At 45.4% G+C, this 22,486-nt stretch overlaps 1 long non-coding RNA gene across 8 annotated transcripts in view; it reads left to right on the forward strand.

Annotated features, from left to right (window-relative positions):
• Nucleotides 1-13,464: 13,464 nt before the first annotated feature.
• Nucleotides 13,465-22,486, forward strand: part of LOC125167178 (uncharacterized) — a 67,242-nt gene continuing 58,220 nt past the window's right edge. For 7 of the 8 annotated variants that reach the window (XR_007152684.1, XR_007152682.1, XR_007152683.1 and 4 more), the window contains exons 1-2: nt 13,465-13,986; nt 22,074-22,354. This is a non-coding gene — a long non-coding RNA (uncharacterized LOC125167178). Of the gene's footprint in view, nt 13,987-14,447; nt 14,547-22,073; nt 22,355-22,486 lie in introns of all 8 variants that reach the window. The other variant, XR_007152689.1, reaches the window with a different exon arrangement.

The raw sequence follows: 22,486 nt of genomic DNA on the forward strand, positions 1-22,486 counted from the left end.
CCAAGGAGTTACAGTTACCTTCCCAGAAGCCGGGACAAAGACCAGACAGATTATTATATAATAGCTACTCTGGTGTCTTCTTGTCCTGTGCCCTTGACCCGAGGTATATCTCTATGGACTGACCGCTGGCCTGTGCTTTCTGCTCGGCCTGGGTGGAGCCATATCTGGAGCCCAGAACTGTAGGAGATCATTCTGTCTCCATCTCTATTCTGTGGTTCAGCGATAGCATGGCTGAGTTTCTATGTAGGACCTTGCTCTGATCCCTTCTCTGGCCTGTGGAACTTGCTGTAAATTGATTTGGGTTTGATGCTTCCCAGTAAAATCCTGTGACGGTTTTTTCTCCCAGCAGCGACAGTGTGTCAGGAAATCACCAGCTCACTCTGAAGAATGTTTTACCTTTTAACACTTAAATTCTTATTCAGTTTAGGTGTTGGCTTCTTTGATTTCGGCAACATGGATATTTCCTCCTGCTTCCTCTTTTCGGTGGAGTAGAGAGAAATTCCAGATCTATGGCCATGTGGTCTACATCCTCTCAAGTATGTGCTCAGTTCTTAGCAAGTTCAGAATCCTGGCTTGTAGTAAGTGCTAAATAAACATGTAAGTATTTTCTTTTTCAAATTTTTGAGAGAGAGAGAGAGAGAGAGAGAGAGAGAAACAGAGAGGGAGACACAAGATCCAAAGCAGGCTCCAACCCCTGAGATGTCAGCACAGGGACTGACACGGGGCTTGAACTTGTAAACCATGAGATTGTGACCTGAGCCGAAGTTGGACACTTAACTGACTGAGCCACCCAGGTGCCCAACATGCAAGTATTTAGAATTTCAGAATACTTTATCTTCAGGGATCCTGAAATCCGTATATTAAAAATACACTACGTGTCGCTCATCCCCTGCATAAGGAATATTGCCTTGTCCGATAGCCAGATTAATTTCCGCAGAGCTCCAAGCCTGCTCCCAGGCCTCCAAGAATGTGAACAGCCAATGAATGACCTCTCAGAGAGCCAAAGTGGTTCCTAGAGGCACCTGAGCAAATCCTTAGAGGCAGGACTCATTGGGAGGTTGAGAATTACCCTCAGTGTAAGCAACTGAGAGAAGAGGTAAATGGAGCCATGCAAGTGACACTTGGGGCTGACGTAGTTTCCAGGTATAGCCATGAGGGCCTAGGGTCTAAAAGTTGGGATCTGGTAAGGGGTCAAGATCTTAGTAGGCAGGACAGACAAGGCCACAGAGAGTGGCATGTTCTTTGTAGCCTGACATTTTGGGACGGTGGTGTTTGTCGGGCTGGATCAGGAAGGCCTGTATTCAACAAGAGGCCTTGAATGCCAGGTATCCTGGTACCCACTGCTTGCAGGTAACTGGCCAAAGGGAAACTGCAAGAGGCCCAGTCTCCTCAGCCTTAAATCTATAAACATTTTGGTAAAAGCTCGTTTGTTCAAAAAGGCTATTCTCACCTCCTCTCTTCCCTCCTTCCTGTAAAGTAAAGCCTCTTATGAAGCTGCACAGACTGGCTTGGCACTCTCTCCTTTTTTGGAGGAAAGATGAGGTCAGCCCTCAGCAGAGTACATGTTAAACCTTGGGTTAGCTGTGATGTCCATTTTCCTGTGGTGAGTGCCTCCTGGCCTGCTTTCTCTGGAGGCTGCCTCAGCCGTGCCATCAGCCAGGTCACTGTGCCCCTGGCAGGCACTGCTGGGGGCAGAAAACACTCTGCTCAGTTCTGCCTTCAGCTTAACAGTTGCATGGTTCTGTCGATGTTTCTTCCTGTTTTTCTTTTTCCCATATGTGAGAGGCAAGGACAAGCTCTTAAGACTGGTGAAGTGCTAGGTAGGAAGCCCTTGACCTCTGCCTTTTCAGCTCCCATGACTTCATCCCCTCTCCCTGCACTTTCATTCTAGAACAGCGTGTCTCAAAATTTTGTGTAATAACCATTAGAACACAGGATTCTGACTCAGTAGGTTTGGGGCCTGAGAGTCTGCATTTCTATCAAGCTCCCAGGGGATCTCTTGCTGCTGGTCCACAGTGCACACTTTGAGCTGCAAGGACCTAGATGGTTCTGAAGGTGTGGTTCTGCCCCGGCAGCCGCAGCATAACCTGGGAGCTTACTGGAAACGCAAATTCTCAGCCCCCACCTCAGATTTCCTGAATCGGAAACTCTGGGGGCAGGGCTCAGCAATCTGTTTTAATAAGCTCTCCAGGGAATTCTGATGCACATGCTCATGGTTGCAATCTTGGGTCTATAGTTCACAACCCTACCTGCACACTGGAATCACCAGGAGAGAGCTTTGAATGCCTAAGATTCTGATTGAATTGGCTTGAATGAGGGCCAGACATTTTTTATTGTTTTTTGTATTGTTTTTATTTAAACATTTTTTATTGTTTATTTATTTTTGAAAGAAAAAGCGTGAGCTAAGACAGGGCAGAGAGAGAGAGAGAGAGAGAGAGAGAGAGAGAGAGAGAGAGGAGCACAGAGGATCCAAAGTGGGCTCTGTGCTGACAGCAGACAGCCTGATGCGGGACTTGAACTCACGAACCTTGAGATCATGACCTGAGCCGAAGTTGAACACTTAACCGACTGAGCCACCCAGATGCCCCTGGTTTTTCTTGGGGTGAGACTAGGATAGGATGGGGGCTCCTGTGTGTGGGCCGTGGTTTCCATAATTTGAACTTTTCCACTAGTATCAATGGAGGGAATACTTGGACTTTCATATCAGTTTGCCCAGACTTGTGGCCAAAAGGAAAAGAGAAAAGTGGGGCTTAGAAGCTGTCAGAGTAACCTCAAAAATGGAGTCAGACTCTCCCCTAAGAAAATCCAACAAGCTGAGGATAGCCCACCAGAAAGATGGAAGGAGCCTGGGTCTTAGATGAACCCCTGCTAAGGCCCCTTGCTAAGTAGTGAGTGTGGTCATGTGTATTCGTAAGAATAAACATGATAAATATTTGTTGGAGAGATTAATGTGAATGGGGTTCTTTTAGAGTATGGGGAAGCCTTCTTCTGAGCGTTCTTTAATAAAATGCTCCCTACACCCATGCCTTAAGGGTGTGGTAGTCAGGAGCCCCATGCCAGGTCATGGTGATGCTGACCGCTGAGTGGCTTAAAACAACGTACAAGTTCATTATTTTACACTTCTGGAGGTCAGAAGTCAAAAAGCAGGGCATCAGACAGGCTGCATTCTTTCTGGAAGCTCTAGAGGAGGATTCTTCTCCAATTTCTAGAAGCTGCCTGCATTTCTTGGCTCATGGCTGTATCACGTGTACCTCTTCTTCCTTTGTTGTGGCTTTCTCTGATTCTGACCCTCCTACCTGCCTCTTATAAGTACCTTGTAACTACTTAACCACCCCCCAAGGTAATCCAGGAATCTCTCCCCATTCTCAAGTCTTAATCACCCCTGCAAATACTTTTGACCACCATGTAAGGTCACATTTCCAGGTTCCAGAGACTAGAAAGCACACCTCTTGGGGGAGGGGGAAATACTATGCTATCTACCAAGCAGTTGAATTCTGTGGGTAGGCTCGGGAATCCTAAGGTAGACTTTGTTCTGAGTAGAAGAATTAGTTATCAATAAATGATAAAATATTAGCAATAATAATAGCTAATTTTGAGCCCTGACCATGTGCTGACCTTGGATTTTATTTCACTTAATTTACATGATAACCCAATGAAGTCTAGGGGCCACTATTATCCCGTTAGTACAGGTGAGTAAACTGAGGCACAGAAGGTTGCTTGCTAGAGGCACACAGGCAGTGAATGGTGGAGGCAGGTTCTGAACCAACGTGGTCTGCGGTCAGAGCTTAGGCTCTCAACCTCTGACTTTCCATTTTCTGTAAGAGTAGACTGTTTCCACCAAGCCTGCTAAGAAGTTGGACCCTCCCTGCCTTCCCACAGCCTCCTCAGTCTGGAGCTGGGGAGGCTCTCACAGTGGGTTCAGCTGGGCAGGGGCACCCTGTGAACAGCTATCTCTCTGTGGAGGGTAGGCCTGTGTGGCCCAGAGCTCACCTGGCCAACAGCGCCTCAAACATTAGGCCACTGTGGACACTGGGATATGCCCCCTTCTAGGGAAATCCTTGTAAAGGGAGCTAACAGTGGCAGAGATTGCAGTGTGCTCCATGGAAAGTAGGAATATAGAGGGGGTCTGCCTTTTTTACCTTTTCCTCTCTCTCCCAAGTAGGCAGGGAGAGGTGACAAAAGATGGGGGAGGGGGAAAAACCATGAATGTGGGACATTTATTTTTTTTAATTTATTGAGAAAGAGAGCACGAGAGAGTGTGGGGGAGGGGGGGAGAGAGAATCCCAAGCGGGCTCCACACTGTCAGCACAGAGCCTGGTGCAGGGCTCAATCCCATCAGCTGTGAGATCATGACCTGAGTTGAAATCGAGTCAGATGCTTAACCAACTGAGCTACCCAGGTGCCCTCAACGGGGCCATTTTAATGAGTTGGTTAGAAGTGACTTCTGACTTGTAACGGTTAATGTCTCTAATAATCCAATGGCAAGATGTGTCCAGAGCAGATCTGGAACTTCTTCCTACCTTTGGCCTGGACCAGCGTCTCTGCCCATACTGGGCCAGGCAGCTGGAAGTCGTCCCATCGCCCTAGTTCTGCTACCAGTGGACAGGTTGCTTTGGTCTTGGAGCTTCTGCTTCCCCTGCTGTGAAATTGCCTGGTTTTCCGTAGGTTGCCCTTCTCAGAGGACTGTGGTGAATGCGAAGAGTTAGTGCTAGTGAAAGCGACAGGGAAAAGCAAACATAGATAAACAGCATGCACATAGACAGTTTATCTACCCAGTGAACCTTGCACTTGAACAGAATTCCCCTTTCCTGCAGGGACACCCATTCCTGCAAATGTGCTGATCCAGGAGCTCTCACAAACCATGGGGGTAGACAGATGGCTACCTCTCTGGATGCAGAGATTGGTTCCAGTAGGGGCTCATGACCCGAAGGACCTTCCTGTAACTTCAGCTAGAGATATGGAGAATGACTACCTTCCCACTGGTTGCTAAGCTCTGGTGGCTATCTTGCCTGCCTCATCCTTTAAACCCCTAGATCAAACCATTCCTGTAGGTCAGATCCATCCTTGATTTTTCAGTTACTTGAGCCAACAAATCTGCCTCCCCTTTTTTGTGTAAGTTGTTTTAAATTGGGTATCTTATGTTTAACCAAAAGGGTCCATATCATTGCAGCTATTATCTTTAAGGGCCCTGGACTTACGTTTGGAGGATGTGGAGAGCCTCGAGGAAATCTAGAGGAAAATAATGGACACATCCATAGAAAAAATAGAGATGATTATAGACTGGATGCTGTCCATACAACTGAACAAGAACAGACAGAGTTAAATTACAGTAGGTTTTTTATTGCCATTGTTGAGACAGAGTGAGGGCTACTAGTTGGTTACTTTAAATGCCATTTTCTGGTCAGAATCAACACAGAGACCCATGCCGTTCTGGCTGGATGCCATTTGTGTGGATGTGCTTTTTATAGTAGTCATGCCTGTTTTCTAATGACCCGTGGGGTTCTCAGAAGCTGGCTCTTTGGCTGAAATAGGCTTGATTTCTCTTATTGATTCTGCTAGTTGCTGTCCACAGGTCACCCCCAGAGAGCTGGCGGGAGCTCTTTCTTTAATCACAGTGTTAGGTTGATAGAGACGTCCCTGGGAGCATTTAAGATAAAGACAGGTGTTCCCTGTAGACCTGAGAGCTGCACAGGCCAGTTCATGGAACTCGAGCTTAACCAGGGACAAGTTTAGGAATGGGACTTGTGTGTGGAAGCTTCTGTCCCTGCTCCACTCCCTAATGCCACATGTCTGGCTGAGTGAGATGAGGGCTCACATGAGGATTGTTACCTCTCTCTCTGTCTGGGTTGTGGGCTTCTTAAACAGGCTGATCTCAGTGTGTTACAGACACCAGGCTCACCCATCTCCACGGCCTTGCTCTTGTCCACTGTGCCTCCTCTGCTTGTCCTTATATCTAAGTCCCCTTTGCTTTCTGCTCGTGACAGCGTTCAGGCCCTGCTTTGCGTAGGGAGCCTCCCAAGACCACTGGGCCCCTGTGGCTTCTTTCTCCTCCCAGTTCTGACCCTTCTCTCCATTTCCACTATCCACACTCAATTGTCTACCCTCTGTCTGCAGGTCTTGGAGGGGGAAGAGCACTTCTTTGTCTCATGTGTGACAGTGGAGGCCATAGCAGGCCCTTTACTGGTCACTGTGTGGCCACCTACACATGCCTCAGTTCATGCGTATCGCATGTATTCCCTCAACACCTATTTATTGGGAAGAGAAGGGGAGAGACAAAATGCGACCTGTGGTCTCTCTGACAAAAGGAGATGGCCTTGGGTAAGGAGGGAGGCTATTGCTGGTGGAAGCAGTGGTGAGCTGGGAGTCTGTGGCCTGGGAGGAGAAAGGGATTTAAACAACTCATGGGGACGAGTGCTGCCAGTCGGCAGCTCCACCTGAAAGTAAGATTTGTTGAGACTATCTCTAGGTTCTCTTTTGGGCTATTATTTCTCCAGATTTCATTTTGACCAAAGGGCCCACTGTCTCACTGGATGGTGCCACCCGTAGTCGCCCAGGTCGAGAGCCAGGCATCAGCCTGTACCCCTCCTTGACCTTCAGAGCAATCCCTCCCCCCATGTTCAGCAACTCTTCTCTACCTCATTACCACCACCATCCTGGTCTGGATCTGGTCCCCTCCCTGTCCCAGTCTCCCATCTTGTCCCACCAAACTGGCTCCTGTCCAATTCACCTAAGGCAAAAATGTCTATAGTCACATTGCCAAAAACCCATTTGCCTAAGGATCGGTTCTCTCCAGAGACAAGTTTATCTCAAATTAAGTGTTCTTGAATGTTTGCAGATCCATTTGACCTTCCTATTATTTCTTGCCTTTTTTTTTTCATTTGTAAGATTAAAAAAATTTTTTAACTTTATTTTGGGAGAGAGAGTGAGCAGAGAGAGAATGAGAGAGAGAATCCCAAACAGGCTCTTCCCTGTCAGCACAGGGCCTGACTCGGGGCTCAAAGTTACAAACTGTGAGATCATAAACAGCCAAAATCAAGAGTTGGACATTTAACTGTCTGAGCCACCCCGGTTCCCCCATTTTTAAGATTTTTAAAACCAGTTCACTTAAGAGCATTTGACTTAATTTTGTATTTCTTTATATATATATATATATATATATATATATATATATATATATATATGATTTATATATATTTTTTTATATATATATATATATGATTTATTGTCATATTGGTTTCCATACAACACCTAGTGCTCATCCCAACAGGTGCCCTCCTCAATGCATTATACAGGCAACTTTTTAAAAAATGTTTATTTTTGAGAAAACGTAAGTGAGAGAGAGAGGGGGACAGAGGATCTGAGGCAGGCTCCATGCTGACAGCAGTGAGCCTGATGGGGGTTTGAACTCACGAACCAGGAGACCATGACTTGAGCCCAAGTCAGATGTTTAACTGATTGAGTCACCTGGATGCCCCAGGCAGCTTTTTTTGTCCTGTCTGTGTCTGTCTGTCTGTCTATCTATCTATAATGTATCATCTATCTATTGAGAGGGAGGGACTGTGTGAGTGGTGGAGGGGCAGAAGTAGAAAGAGAGAGAGTATCTTAAGCAAGTCCCATTCTCAGCCCTGAGCCTGATGAGGCAGAGTTGGGGGAAGGAGGGGAGATCAGTCCCACGACCCTGGGATCACGATGTGAACCGAAATCAAGAGTCAGATGCTCAACCAACTGAGCCACCCAGGAGACCCAGGAAGCTTTTTAGAATGATCATTTCATGTTCTTCTAGCTGTCTTTTTTCTAGGTCACCTACTTTCATTGACTTTAAAGATAACCAATATTTCTGGGGGTCCCTGGGTGGCTCAGTCAGTTAAGTGTCTCTTAATTTCAGCTCAGGTCATGATCTCATTGTTTGTGAGTTTGGCCCTGCATCGGGCTCCGTGCTGACAATGTGGAGCTTGCTTGGGGTTCTCATTCTCCCTCTCTTCTGCCTGCCCCACCCCTGCCATTCTCTCTCTCTCTCTCAAAATAAATAAACCTAAAAAAAGTTAAACATAAACAATATTTAGCCATTTTGTCTAAAAGACACTTGTACTCAAAAGATAGTTGTCCTAGCAAGAAATATCGAAGGCTCTAGTTACAATCAGTCATTATGTACTGTGTCATCTTGATCCCTTACCTAAGGGTACATTAATTTCAGGTGGAAAATGGTGGATACTCATGTTGAGTTTTGTGTGATGCCTATTACTTTATGAATTTGGGACCTTGAAAAAGGATGATTCTTATGCGCAATGCAACAGGCTTGCCAATGACTGGTGTATAACACACTGAGCTTGTGTGTACTGAGTGAGGGAGTAAGATTCTGAGGCAGGGTCCTAGTACCACCACTCATAGCAGATTATCTCACGATTGAACTGTGTCAACCATCAGGATGGAGATATTTGCCTGAAATTTTAAAGAATTAGATGGAATGAAATAGACTGCCGTTGGTAAAACTAATGAGCTTCTGACCTAGGCAAGTAAACTGGATTTGTCTGGGGTTCGAAAACAGGTATGGCAATACAGCATGGTGTTGCCAACCCCTACCATGGCCAGCGCAAACTCTGAAGTGATCACTGCATCCTTTTGGTTTGAGCTGGGATGTGATTCTAGAACCCTTCTTAGCACAGCATACCAGTCAACTGCTACTGATGGAACAGTGTTGGCAAACGCCCAGTTGCTACTCTTGCTCTCAAAGCTGGATCCTTTCTTTACCTGTGATAGTTTCAGGGCTCTCATTAGCGAACACAGGAGGACAAACAAGTTAACTTCTCCACACTGACAGAACGTTCCTAGCTTTCTGGTGATGGGGAAAGAGACATCTTGGGCTCATTTGGACAGATTGATTTAAAGGCATTGTGATGTCATTCCCTAGCTTAGAGGACTTTATCAACACTGCATGGCGGTGTTTTCTTTTGCAGGCAGTTTGATCTTCTGGGGTTTGCAGAGCCATCCTGAGTTTCTGCATTGGAACCCAAAGGATTTCTGAGCAAAACCTGGATCTCCTCTGACCCTGTTCATCTTGGGGAGCTGCAGCAGGGAGCCAGGAGGGATCCTGCAATGGGAATCCAGAGACCTGGAGTGCTGCTGACCAGCTGGTCACTTAGGGCAAATCTCCCCCTCCCCCACCTCTGACTTCTCAGTTGTAATCAGTGGTTCTCAGTGGGGGTGCTACTACCCCCAGGCACTTCATGGAAGTGCTTGGAAACAGTTTTGGTTGTCACAATGACTGGGGGTTGTTACTGGCATTGAGCTGGTGGGGTTGAGGATGCTAGATGTCTTCCTGGGGGCAGCACAGCCTCACTCAACAAAGAATTTTCCTTTGACCTTGTGTGATTTCCAGATGTCCCATAGGATATTCGTGTGATGAAAATCATATTTATAATGAACTGAGTCTACAACCTAACTCAGTTTTACATGTAAAGGTAAAGCATTTTTTTTTGCATGGTTTTAATACCATTACATTTTCCAGAAATGTAATTGCCATGAGAATTGAGGGCTGATTGGTTTCTTTAGGAATTATTGTTCACCTGCATTGGACCTGCATTTGAATGATCATTACAACTCACCTGTATCGATCTGACTTTGAAAAAATCATATATATAATTATGTAGGTAGATTATAGTTTCTATGGATTTCATTTCAGATGGGAAGGGGCAATACAAAATATTTGTTGTAAAAACGCTGTGTTAGGTCTGACTGGGCTAAAAACCATTGTTCTAAAGATTCCCCCAAAGATCCTTCTTTAGCTCTAACACCCTCTGGGGCTGTGAGAGTTGAAAAGAAATTCACATGGCATGAAAAATGGAAAACATGCAGCAGTAGAAATGGATCAAGGCAAATTAATGTCCCCAAATTAAACAGAGTCCATAGCAGAGCGTGCCCACAGCTCCGTAAACTTGGTATTGTAGCATAGGCCTTGATTTTGGATTCTGCATCCAAATGGGATTCAAGATCAGAACCCCTTAGTTACGTGGCTGCGTGAATCTTTTATTGCTGGCAAGGGGGCCAACTCAGCCTGCACCATACTGTACACGGAAGCTTCAGTCACAGCTCCTTTCTATCTGAAATCCTTCTACCAGCCCTGTTTTCATGATGTAATTTTAGTAGAATTAAACCTGAACAGCCCAAAATCATATAATTAATTACATTCAGCTTCAATTACAATTACTAATTGATCAAAGCCTGCTAGCACAACACTTTCATTATTTGGCACACAATTATTGAGCGCCTACTTCGCGCTAGGAATAAAGTAGGAAATGGTCAATTTCTCCTGAGGTGGGAGGATGGGGTGGAGGCTAGGGTTGTCATGAAAGGCCCCCTAGGGACATGGGGTAGGGGCAAGGGTCGGTGGGTAAGTCCTGCTGGCCTAGTAGTTCACTTATGAATGTTTATATGCTAAAAACCTTACATGTGCCACACTCGGGGATCAGACAGGCTTGTTTGATGCAGGTGACACATATTCAATCGTAGGTATCTCTGGTTTTTTTCTTTGTCATATAATAATTAGTTAAGAAATTAATAGATGCTATGAACATCTGCCCCCTAAGGTACTCTTAATCATGGCACTGGTCTTTCCATTCATAACCCTCTCCTCTCTCTCTCTCTTTCTCTTTCTCTCTCTCTCGGCTCTTTTCTGTCTGTCACAGAAGGCCTTCCTACGGGAACCTCATTATGCATTCTTGTTAAATGCAGAGTCTGATTTAGTAGGTGGCCACATGTGTCCTCTGACCTCACACCCCTCTGGAATCCTGAGACATAAAATAGCAAGGAAGAGGGTTTAGGACTCCAGTCTGGGACCCAGTGATAACTCAGCTTTTATAATTTTTTCTTGGCCATCTCCCCTCCTACCAGACTGGAATTTTTTTTTTTTTTTTTTTTTTTTTTTTAGTCGGGGTTGGGTTGGAGAAAGTGGCAGAGAGCATAGAAGGGCGGGGGAGTCTTGTTCTTACTCCGAATATTTCTCCCAGATCCTTCGCTTAAGTTTTGAGTCTATTACATTCCCTGAGGGAAGATCCAAATAGCTCGCTGTTTGAAATCAAATGCCAGGAAGAGATTCCCTCCCCAACCACCCCTTCTGGAAGCCTTAACTGTCAAAGGGTGCCTGTCCCTTCCTGTGCCCCTTCTTCTCCCCCAGACGCCATGCCGCAGGCTTATCCTAGCTCATAGCAGAGCCTTGTGCCGGTGAAGCAGGGGTGTGCGAGATCTCTCAGTGGGAAATCATGTCTGCTTTGTTTGTTTATGGTGGTTTTGAAGTTTTAGGCAATTCTCTGCCTTCCGGTTATGCCGGGCGTGTGTTTCTGTGTAGCTTGAATTTCTTGTTTTCTATTGTTTCTGGAGGAAATCTGGGGGTGGGGTGGGGTGGGCGGGACACAGATAAGGGCACACATCCTCTGGCAGGTGGGGGTGAAGGGGATAGGAGGCGAAGGGGCCTCCTGCCAGATGGAAGGTGTTTCACAAAGTTTATTTGCATGGAATTTGGGACACAGAGCTGGATTAAAATTCTGGGTCTGCCTTCTATTACTATTATTATATTACTATTATTATCATTACTATTACTAGTATTCACTCACTATCTCAAGCTCATCCTTGACAAGCATACACTCTGATGAGCATGACTTAAGGAGGCCTGATATATTTTTTAAAGTTTTTATTTAAATTCCAGTTAGTTAACATACAGTGTAATATTAGTTTCATGTGTACAATATAGTGATTCAACATGTACATACATCACCCAGTGCTCGTCACAAGTGCCCCCCTTAATCCCCATCACCCATTTCACCCATCCCTCCCACCCCTTCCGGTAACTTTGTTCTTTGTAGTCAAGAGTCTGTTTCTCGGTTTGAAGGAAGCCTTATATTTCAATATTAAACATTTTCCCTTTAATTTTCTCAGGTGGTAGCAGTAATAAATTTCCAGTTTTGGTTTCAAATCCTGATTAAATTCCTGGTCTACTGCCTTGCAGACAGTGAGTAGGTGCTCAGAAAATAATGAATGATAGTCCATACTTAAAAACAATTTTTTTAAATGTTTATTTATTTTTGAGAGAGAGAGAGTGAGCGAGCCAGGGAGGGGCAGAGAGAGGAGACACAGAATCTGAAGCAGGCTCCAAGCTCTGAGCTGTCAGCACAGAGCCCGATGCAGGGCTGAATCCATGAACCATGAAATCATGACCTGAGCCGAAGTTGGATGCTTAACCGACTGAGCCACCCAGGCACCCCAATAGTCCATATTTTTTATTATGATCCCAAACTAGTGGGACCATTTTTTAAATTTTGAATGCTCTTTCTCTCTAGCATATGCATTCAGGCACACCCCATTTTTAAACCAAATTCAACAAGGCTTTGAGTAGATTTAGAATGTATATTAACTTTCTACTCTGTGTAACAAATTACTACAGAGAGAATAAAGATGGCAGACATTTTTTCTCCTACTTTCTGTGGCTCAGGAGTCCAGAAGCTTAACTGGATGCTCTGCTTAGGGTCTCACAAGGCCACATTCAAGGCTGGACAGTGTCAGCCTGGCTGTGTTCTTTTTCCAGGCCTGGGGTCCTCTTCCAAGTTCATTCAGGTTGTTGGCGGAATTCAGTTCCTTGTGATTAGAGGATTGAGGCCCTCAGCTCTCACAGGCAGTTTCCACAGGCAGTTTACAACATGTCTGTTTGCTTCTTTAAGGCAGGAAAGTGTCTAACTTCAGAAGGACTCCGTCCACTTAAGGGCTCACCTGATTAAGCCAGGCCCACCAGGATAATCTCTATTTGGGTGAGTTCTGAATCAACGATACTGCAAAAATCCTTTAACATAACAGAATTATGAAGTGACATATTCACAGTCTCACCCACATCTAAAGGAAGCGGGTTATACAAGACGTGTAGGGTTGTATTGGGGGTGGGGGGATCTTGGGGGCCATGTTAGAATCAGTCTATGACATCACGTGATTTCCACATGCCTAGGGCAGTCTGGTAGATATTTTTACAAATACTCCAAAATACGTTTACTCCAAAATGCGTTTCTAGGTTGGAGTTGAGATACTTTGGGCCTTGTTGAGGGCAGCCCCTCACAAACACTTTGTGGTGCTTATGAGCACCATAAAGCCGATGGCATTAATAGTTTCTAAATGCCAGGTGCTGCGCAGAGGACAGCTGGGGTGTGGACCTGTGCATTCCCACTCTGGGGCCTGTTCGCTTAACTGCCGTGTCCTAAACAGAGTTTAGATAGATATGCACTGACAAACGAATGCATGATAAATGATTTGAAATGACGATTGTGATGGCAAATTTTATGCCGGGCTTGATTCCTCTCCCTCTTTCTTTCCCGCTCTCCGCGCCCCTTCCCCCGCCCGCTCTGTGACATAAATGCTTGGTTACTCAAGGCCACAGTAACAGGATGCTAGGTAAACAGTACACCCCCACCCCCACCCCCTTTTCTTTTCAAGACGCGAAAGGGGAACAGAGCGTTAGGGGAGGAGGCTGTCGCGGCGTCTCAGGGGGCTGGCGGGCCTGTGTGGTGGCGGTGAGGTCGTGCGGACGCCTGGCCCAGTCCCTGGCCGGCGATCGCGATCGGCGGTCATGGCCACCCGGGCTGCTCGTGTCTCCGAGGGGACGCTCCGCGCTGCTCTGACCGCGAGCGGTTAGGTGTCGCCCGCGCCTCTTTCTGGGGGCTAGGACGTCCCTGGCCCAGCGCGTGTCCGGAGTAGACAGTGGGACCCTCCGTAGCCCCTGCAGAAACGAGTCTGAGGCACAGAAGACGGGAGGTCAGCCCAGCCGGGGCTCCGCACTGCCTCCCTGCCCTTCCCATGCCACCGTCTCCCCTCAAACCACGGCTCGGCTTCTGACCTCCCCCAAGCCGCTAGAGACCCCATCTGGTGAGCTTTCCTGCCCGCCCCCTCGCGGTGAGTGACTGCAACACTGTGCCTGCTCGCCAGGGGTCGCAAAGTCCCGGCTCCAGGGGTCAGGTGGGTTCCATCTCTGTGCAGCTACTATGGGAATTTGTACGCATACACATAGTGTTTGCATATGAAACCAATAGAAATATTTTTTTTTTTTTTGCTTCTGTAAAGAACTACGAGCTCTCCTACTTTTGGTAGAAACATGCAGCTCTTTTATTTATTTCTTCTGAGCACACTCAAGAACTAGCCCTTTCTCTCTCAAATTCATTGCAGGTGGTTTAGATAGAGCTCACCCCCCCCCCCCCCCCCATCCCCATACACACAAGTCTGCACACAACCCAGCCCTCATCAACTGGGTCATCTCGTTCCTCTGACCATATTCATTGGGTAAGACATGGTTGGATGAGCTGTGCCGGACCAGTCGGAGTGCTCCCTGAGACTTTCCTCCTCCCAATTTCTGGGGAGAGAAGCTCTTCCTTCTGAGGCTAAGCTGGACCCTGACTGCTGACAGCTATTCCTATCCCTAGAGAAATCTTGTCTGAGAAACGGAAATGCAGGCAGAGCACTAGTGATATCAGTTGAGCTCCTGGATACCATTATGCCTGAAGCCTTTGCAGCTTCACTTTGTGAGTATATATAAAAATACCACCCCACCTCCCTTTTTGGCTTAAGTTGGGATCAGCTGGTATTCTGTCACTTGTGACTGAAAAGTTCTTATATAGGAACCAACATTCTGGAAAGTTCTACCACGTGCCAGGCACTGGGCTTTAAATACTTACCGGTTTTACTCTTTTGTTTAAGGACCTTGCATGGTAAGCATGATTAGTCTTACATCAGTCTTACAAGCTTGGAGAGGGACAGAACAGTTAAGTAATTTTCTCATGACCATACAGCAGGTGGCAGAGCAGATATCCTGTGCTTTCTGCCCTGAACTCCTATGATACTTATCATCTTTGCTCTTCCTTGATATTTGGGACATACTACCTGATAGCATTACTTCACTTCTCCATAAACCTATATCTGACTAAACTGTCTAAATTGTAAGATCCTTGATGGCAGGGATCATGACCTATGCTCTGTTTGCTGACCCCGCTGTTATCACCACTATACGAGCCAATAGCACCTACCGTTGGGTGAGGTACCTCATAAATCTTGAACAAACTCTTATTGAACTCATGACATGTCCACGGCCCTTCACTAAAGCCTTGTCATAATCCAAGTCATGGAAGAGGAGACATGGAATGTGCAGTTGCACTTTCTGAGCTAAACAGATTCTGTGATCACTATAACTGATTTTCCCCAGGAGTTGACCCCCATGAGTCTCTCTCTGATTCATTCATTCAATATCCATCCGTTCTTATTTTTAACAAACTTTTTTATGAACACTTATATACCAGTCACAAGATTCAGGGTACTGAGTGAATAAGACATGACTCCTGTCCTCAAGGATCTTAATTGTAATTGCCTTTTAATTACCCTGAAGCACACTTGGATGGTTCATCACTGGGACTTAAGCATTATCCAGGAGGAAAAACAGCAGCCCCTATAGTGGACTTCATCAGCTAACTAAGCCCTACGTCAACTTACAGAGCTGCCACAACGCACAATTCCAGGGGGCACCATTCTCATAGACTAATGACATTTTCAGAAGTTGAGCAGTACACAGCCTATACAGCTGTACATGGCAGCCCTAACCAAACAAGACCCTTTAATGATGCCCCTTTCTGTTCATAGTCACATTGGTAGAGCACTTTTGCAGTTTGTAAGGAATTTTATGTGCATTATGTCAGTTGAACTCAGAAATTATATTTTGGTTCCCATAATGCAGTCTCTCTACCCTTCACCCCATGGGATTCTCCGTTGGCTCCATGAGCTTCCTGTAGCCCCCTCTCAGCTGGTGACAGCTCAACTGAACTGGTGACAATTACCAAGCACCTAGTCGCATTGCCAGCCCCAGGCTTCCTTCCACCCTACAGCACTTACCTGGAATTAGCCGCGGTCGCAGCTCGGCAGAGGTGACTGTGCTGGTGATTACGAACGTACTTCTTGTTTGTCTTTTCAGCCCCGAAATCCTGTCAGTGAGGAGAAGCGATAATAGCATGTTATTAAGTTCTTTCTGGGTAATGTAATTCAGGAGTCAGGAGGCAGCTTGGTCATTTATGTCTTTGAAAAGCTTAGAATAATTTTCAGTGTCATTATCCCCCATTTTAAAGAGCCAGGCTCCAATAGAAAAATATATACCTGGCCACTCCTATGGGTATATATAGACACACATGTTCTCCTAGGTGTGCCCGTGTGGACATGTGTATGTGCACATGTGCATACGCACAGATTATGGACAGGTGTGTGGAGAAATCAACACAAGCTTCAGCTTATTTTTTTCTTTTTAGGTTTTAACTGTATTTTCCTCCTTTTTAGATTTATGTTTTCTACAATCCAGGCTTTCAGGAATTAAATTTTATTCTTGGCCTCTCCCCGGACATGTTGTAGAGTCTCCAACATTATTATTTTTACTAATAATTATAATGCCAAAAAGAAGAAGAACCCTAGTAATGAGCACGCATCCAAAACATGCAGCGCCACCCTATGGGGACTACATTTTAGCTGCCCAGGCTTCTCCATAGCTCCCTTTTCCAAGGCCCTAGTTCTTAGTAACCTTCTTAGAGCTGTCGATTCCATCAGAAAAGTCTGTCTGGCAGGCCCCAATTATTTATTGATTTTTCCCTTTGGCCTTGTAGCTGGTGTTACAGGAAAGGTGCCTCTGTCCTATGTGCTTATCTCCCTTGACTATAGACCGTGGAATTTCCAAGCCAGAAGGAACTCGAGGGATTATGTGAGCCAGCCCACTCTTTGCACAATGGGGCAGGGGACAGTCAGAGTGTTCAGTAACCAGGCCAAAGGTCCAAAGAGTTAGTAGCAAAGCCAGGCCAGGAACCCATGCTGGTCCTCTGCCCAGAGCTTGTTCTGGTAACGTGTTTCCGCCCTTCAGAAGGCCACATTGCCTCGCTCCATGTATGCTCTTCCTATATTTCGTGGTGAGCACAGAGATGGAGACTGGAGATGGGATCGTCCACAACCTTGGTACAGTCCTGATCAGCTCTCATCAAAGAAGTCATAGTAAAAACACAAAGACTAAAGCCCAGCTTCAGACCCCAGTTTTGCCAAACGACCCCGGGCAAGTCCTTAAACCTTTTGTACTCATTTAGTTGTCTGTAAAATTAGGAATAGTAACGGTATTGAACACATCGGGTTGTTGTAATTTAATACATATAGGGTGCCTGACGTGTTTTATGCGTTGGCTGTTACTCTTAACTGTCACCTGCTCTGCAGCATTTTCATCCTGTTCTCACTAAACTCTTCATCTCCAGGTTAGACACTTTGCATGGCTTGTGAGTTCATATCTCCCGTCTGTAGCTTTACCTCCTCCCTCCAAGGTAATTTCATCCACTCCCATGGCTTCCCAAAGCTACATCTCCTGGTTCTGTTTACATGAGTGTCCTCTCGGCTATATATTAGCTTTATTCATTCATTTATTCATGTAGATACTTACAGAGTGTCTGTTATGTGTCAAGCACCATTCTAGGTGCTAGGGATTTAGCAAAGAATAAAATAGCCTGAAATCCTCATTCTCACAGAGCTTACAAACCCTGTTGGGAAGGGAGAGGTTGTGGTGGTGGAGGACAGGGGCTCAAATCTTGTCATGCTGTGATGAGAAAGCAGGAAGAGGGGGTGGGAATTCCTGGAGGGAGGGCAGAAGCAACTAGGTTAAATAAGAAGGGGGGCCTCAATGAGATGGCATTTGAACCCCTAAGAGATGAGGGAGCTGGCAGCTTGGCCTTCTAGGAGATCATTTCCAGGCAGAGGGAACAGCAAGTGCAAAAGCCCTGAGGCTGGCATGTGCTTGGTGGATCTGAGGTACAAGGAGGCTTGTATAGCTGGAGTGGAGAATAGGAAAGGGAAAGCAGTAGCAGTAAGATTGGAGACTTGTTAGCCAGGAGGGCAGATCAAGAAGGGCTTGGTAGGCTATTGTAAGAGCTGGAAGGTACTTAGAGTAATATGGGAATCCAGTGGGGTGTTTTGACTAGAGTGACTAGATGTGACATATGTTTTTTTTTTTTAATCTCTATTTATTTTGGGGAGATAAAGACAGAGCACGAGCGGGGGAGGAAGAGAGAGAGAGAGAGAGTGAGACACAGAATCCGAAGCAGGTTCCAGGCTCTGCTGTCAGCACAGAGCCCAACGCGGGGCTGAAACTCACAAACAGTGAGATCGTGACCTGAGCCGAAGTCAGATGCTTAACCCACTGAGCCACCCAGGTGCCCCATATGTGACTTATGTTTTAGTGGAATAATTTTGGCAGGGATGCTGTGAGTAGTTGGTGGGGGGCAAAAGTGAAAGCAGGGAGATCATTTGGAGGCCACTACAATAAGCCAGGACCCATGATGGGACTGCAAACATCCTGTTCTGGATAGACCTTTAAAGTAGACCCAGTGGGTTGCCAAGGATTGGATGAGGAATAATGGGGGAGAGGAATCAAGGAGTCCTGGTTTTTGCCTGGTTTGTGGCCTGGGTGGCTGGTGAGAAGCTGCTGTGCTATTAACTGAGAACAGTGGGAGGCGAAGGTTCTATTTTTTTAAATGTTTGTTTATTTTTGAGGCGGGGGGGAGGAGCAGAGAGAGAGGGAGCCCAGAACCTGATGTGGGGCTCAAACTCACAAACCATGAGGTCATGACCTGAGTCAAAGTCAGACACTTAACCGACTGAGCCACCCAGGTGCCCCAAAGTTTCTATTTTTTTGTAAGGGAGGAGTTGAGTTTGGTTTGGACATAGTTAGTCTGAGATGACTTTTAAACATCAAGTGGTCATTTCGAGTAGGAGAGGTTGGAGCTAGAGATATAAATTTGGGACCCTCAGTGTAGAAATGTTGAAAGTCATGAGCCTGGGCAAGATCATAGATGATTGGGTATCGACCAAGAAGGCATGAGGCCTGAGAGGCCCAAGGCAACCAGATAGTACAGAGCTGGGGAGATGAGATGGAACATACAAAAAGAAGTGTGAGTTAGGAAAAGGAGGACAGTATGAGCTCTGGAGGCCAAGGACAGCAAGTGTCTCAAAGAAGAGGCATGGCCATTTTTGTTAAACGTTGCTAGTAGTATAAATTAAAGAATCAAAGGTTGACAACTGGATTTGGCAACGTGGAGGTCTTTGGTGACCTGGTGTGATTAGGGGCCTGGGGTCCAAGCCTTGAGGTTGCAGCTGTGTGACAGCAAGCTAGTGGCACAATGCACAGAGAAAGCAATCCTCATGGCTTCTTTAAAAAAAAAGTTTATTTAATATTTTTTAATGTTTATTTTTAAGAGAGAGAGAGAGATAGAGCATGAGTGGGGAAGAGGCAGAGAGAGAGAGAGGAAGACACAATCTGAAGCAGGCTTCAGGCTCTGAGCTGTTAGCACAGAGCCTGACGTGGGGCTCAAACTCACAAACTGTGAGATCATGACCCGAGCTGAAGTCAGACGCTTAACCAACTGAGCCATCCAGGCGCCCCTAAAAAAAATGTTTATTTATTTTTGAGAGAGAGAGAGAGAGCACAAGCAGGGGAGGGATAGAGAGAAAGGGAGACAGAGAATCCCAAGCAGGTTCTGTGCTGTCAGCGCAGAGCCTGATGCGGGCTTGAACTCACAAACGTTGAGATCATGACCTGAGCCAAAAATCAAGAGTCAGATGCTTAACCAACTAGCCACCCAGGTGCCCCTATCCTCATGGTTTCTAAACACATGGAAAGATGTTCATTGTCACTGAATGAATGAAATGCAAACTAAATTGCACTAAGATACCTTTTCCACCTAAGAGATTAGTCAGAAGACAAAAAGTTTAGTAATACACTGTGTTGCTTAGGCTATGAGAAAAAGTGGCAGTTTCCAACTTTGCCGATAGAATTGCAAATTAGTATAAACACTATGGAAGAGTTTATCAGTCTTCAGGGAATCAGAATAACTTGAGGTATTTCAAGCAGAAAGGGATTTAATAAAGGGACTTAGATGATGGCGTCCACTGGATGGACTAAAAGAACCAAATTTAGGATGATAGGATTATGCAATGATTTTTTTTTTCTCTTTTTTTGGTCACACTGCCCCAAGCTGCCATCCAGAGACTAGGAAGTCACAGCTAAGGTCACAGCTGCCTTGTAGCCCTGAAGCCAGTGATAGGCTTACTATTGCAAAACTCACAGTGGCCAAAGCCTATGTGTGTTGGCTGCCATCAGAACCAGATCAAGAACAGCTTCTATCCCTTTAGTCTTTTGTGTTTCACTGTGAACACACTTCATTGGCAAAAACTGATTGTTTGGGAAACCAAACCCAACTTCCAGTTGGGAAGAAAATCTGGGAAGTATAGTTCCTGAGTTTCTAACCCCTGTGTTCTATATCATATCTCCCTGTGGGAGAATTTGGGAGGGCATTGAAAGGGGTGCTGAATGACAGTAGATAGCATCTCATATGATCCAGCCCTTTGGCTTCCCAGCATCCATATGTACCCTTTTGTCCGTATTTAAATTTCCAGAAGCAACAATTCAACAACACGCTTCCATCTAAAAGAAAGCATAGTTACACAAAATAATGCAAACAAGAAGGTAGCCACTCTGTCGTCAGTCACGGTGCCCATCTCTGGCTGAATGTTTTTTCCCCTTCTAGTTCAGTCACAATCCATCTGATATTCTAAAGGCTACATTATAAGGTCAGCTGCCACTAACACCCCTTATGTAAAATAACAGGGGGAGGAAAGAGGAAGAAAATACTTAACAAAACCAGGAAGAATATATATGCATGTTTACTACATTTTGGTCATTATAACTTCCTGCCTCTGCCATCTATTCCTATTCCTTTTGCCCTCAGCCAGCATTCAGCTATTCAGGGTATTCTATCTGGTGGAATGATCCAAGCCTGCCTTCCTGAAGGATGTACTCTCTTGGTGATTCTGCCTGTATTTGGTTACTATAGTTTTCCATTAACTTTTCCTAATGGACAAGTAGGCATCCCAAGGAATCCTGTCATTCCAGACATATGCCTCTCAGGTCACCACTGAGTAGCATCAGTCTTATTTTCCCTTGACAATCAAGATCAGTCAGAACTGAATTCCACCAACAACTTCAATGAGGTTAGAAGAGGAGCCTGGGCTCCAGATGAGAATGGAGCCTGCTGACACCTTGATTTTAGCCTTGTGGTACCCTGAGCAGAGAACGTAGCAATGCCATGCCTGACTTCCCACCTGCAGAACTGAGTTAATAAGTAGGTGTTGCTTTAAGTCTCTAAGTTTGTAGTAATTTGTTGCACAGCAATAGAAAACTAATACATGTTCAGAGATCAGAAAGCTACAGGAACCCAATGCTCAAAATTAGTATCATTAATAGTGGGACAACTAGACATTACCTAAGGATGTGATAAGAAGTTCAATGGAACGTTCACAGCATCACTGTAAACTATTTTGACCAGTGGTGTAAAATCTGAATCAAACCAAGCTTTTAGATTACATGACTGTTTGCATTTGTCAAAATGCAAAGAACTGTAAAGTAAAAAGGATGATGTTTACAATATATAAATTATACCTCAATAAATCTGACCTGAAAAACCTCCAAGCCTTTTGATCTACCTCATTTTACAGGAAATACCAGGGATAACTAAACGACAGCCTAAGGAAATAGATGTATTTAGAATGTGGGACATTCTACATGACAGCAGGCCTGATCTCTTCAAAGAGTCAATGTCATGAGGGGGATTGTTCCAAATAAGACAAGACTTAAGAGGCATAACGAACAAATACATTGTATGAACCTATTGGATCCTGGTTTCAAAGAAACAACTCTAAAATGTATTTTTAGGACAGTTGTAGAAATTTGAATATGAAGTGAGTTTTAGGTGGTATTAGTGAATTATTGCTACTTTTATTAGGGATATTATTGGTCTTGTTAATTGAAGAACTGTCCCTACTCTTTGGAGATATGTATTTAGGGGTGAACTGTCATGGTCTTTTTAATTTACCATAAAATGATTCAATTATGAGGCAAAAATGACAAAATATTAACGATGGGTGAAAATGGGTGGATAGTACATAGGTAGGTGTTCACTGTATTCTTTTCTTTCCTGCATGTGTGAGACCAGAACTGACATTACATTGAAACAAAGAGCAGGTGAAAGCTCTTCCTGGACCTACCCAGCTGCCCTATCCAGCCTGGAGATCCAAAGTGGGTGATGGATGGACTGCACAATGTGGAGCCTTATAGCCAGTGCAAAAAGTCGTGAATGCTGAAACAGATGCCCCAGCAACTGCCACTGGCAAAAGAACAAGGGCGTTTGCCTCCCTTCAATCTTCCAAATCATGGGTGTGTGATTGATCAGTCTGAATCCAGAACCTTGCTGGCCAGGGGCATTTTACCATGCAGGTAAGGGAGCTGAGCCTTCAGAGCCCTTCACTTGCACAGGCATTGCCCTGGAGAGCCTTAGCATGTTCACATGGTCAGGTGCTCTTGTGACCATCTTTGCAGAAGTAACATATTCTAACTGCAAATGGCTCA

This window comes from Prionailurus viverrinus, chromosome B3, assembly GCF_022837055.1.
Source record: "Prionailurus viverrinus isolate Anna chromosome B3, UM_Priviv_1.0, whole genome shotgun sequence".
NCBI lineage: Eukaryota > Metazoa > Chordata > Mammalia > Carnivora > Felidae > Prionailurus > Prionailurus viverrinus.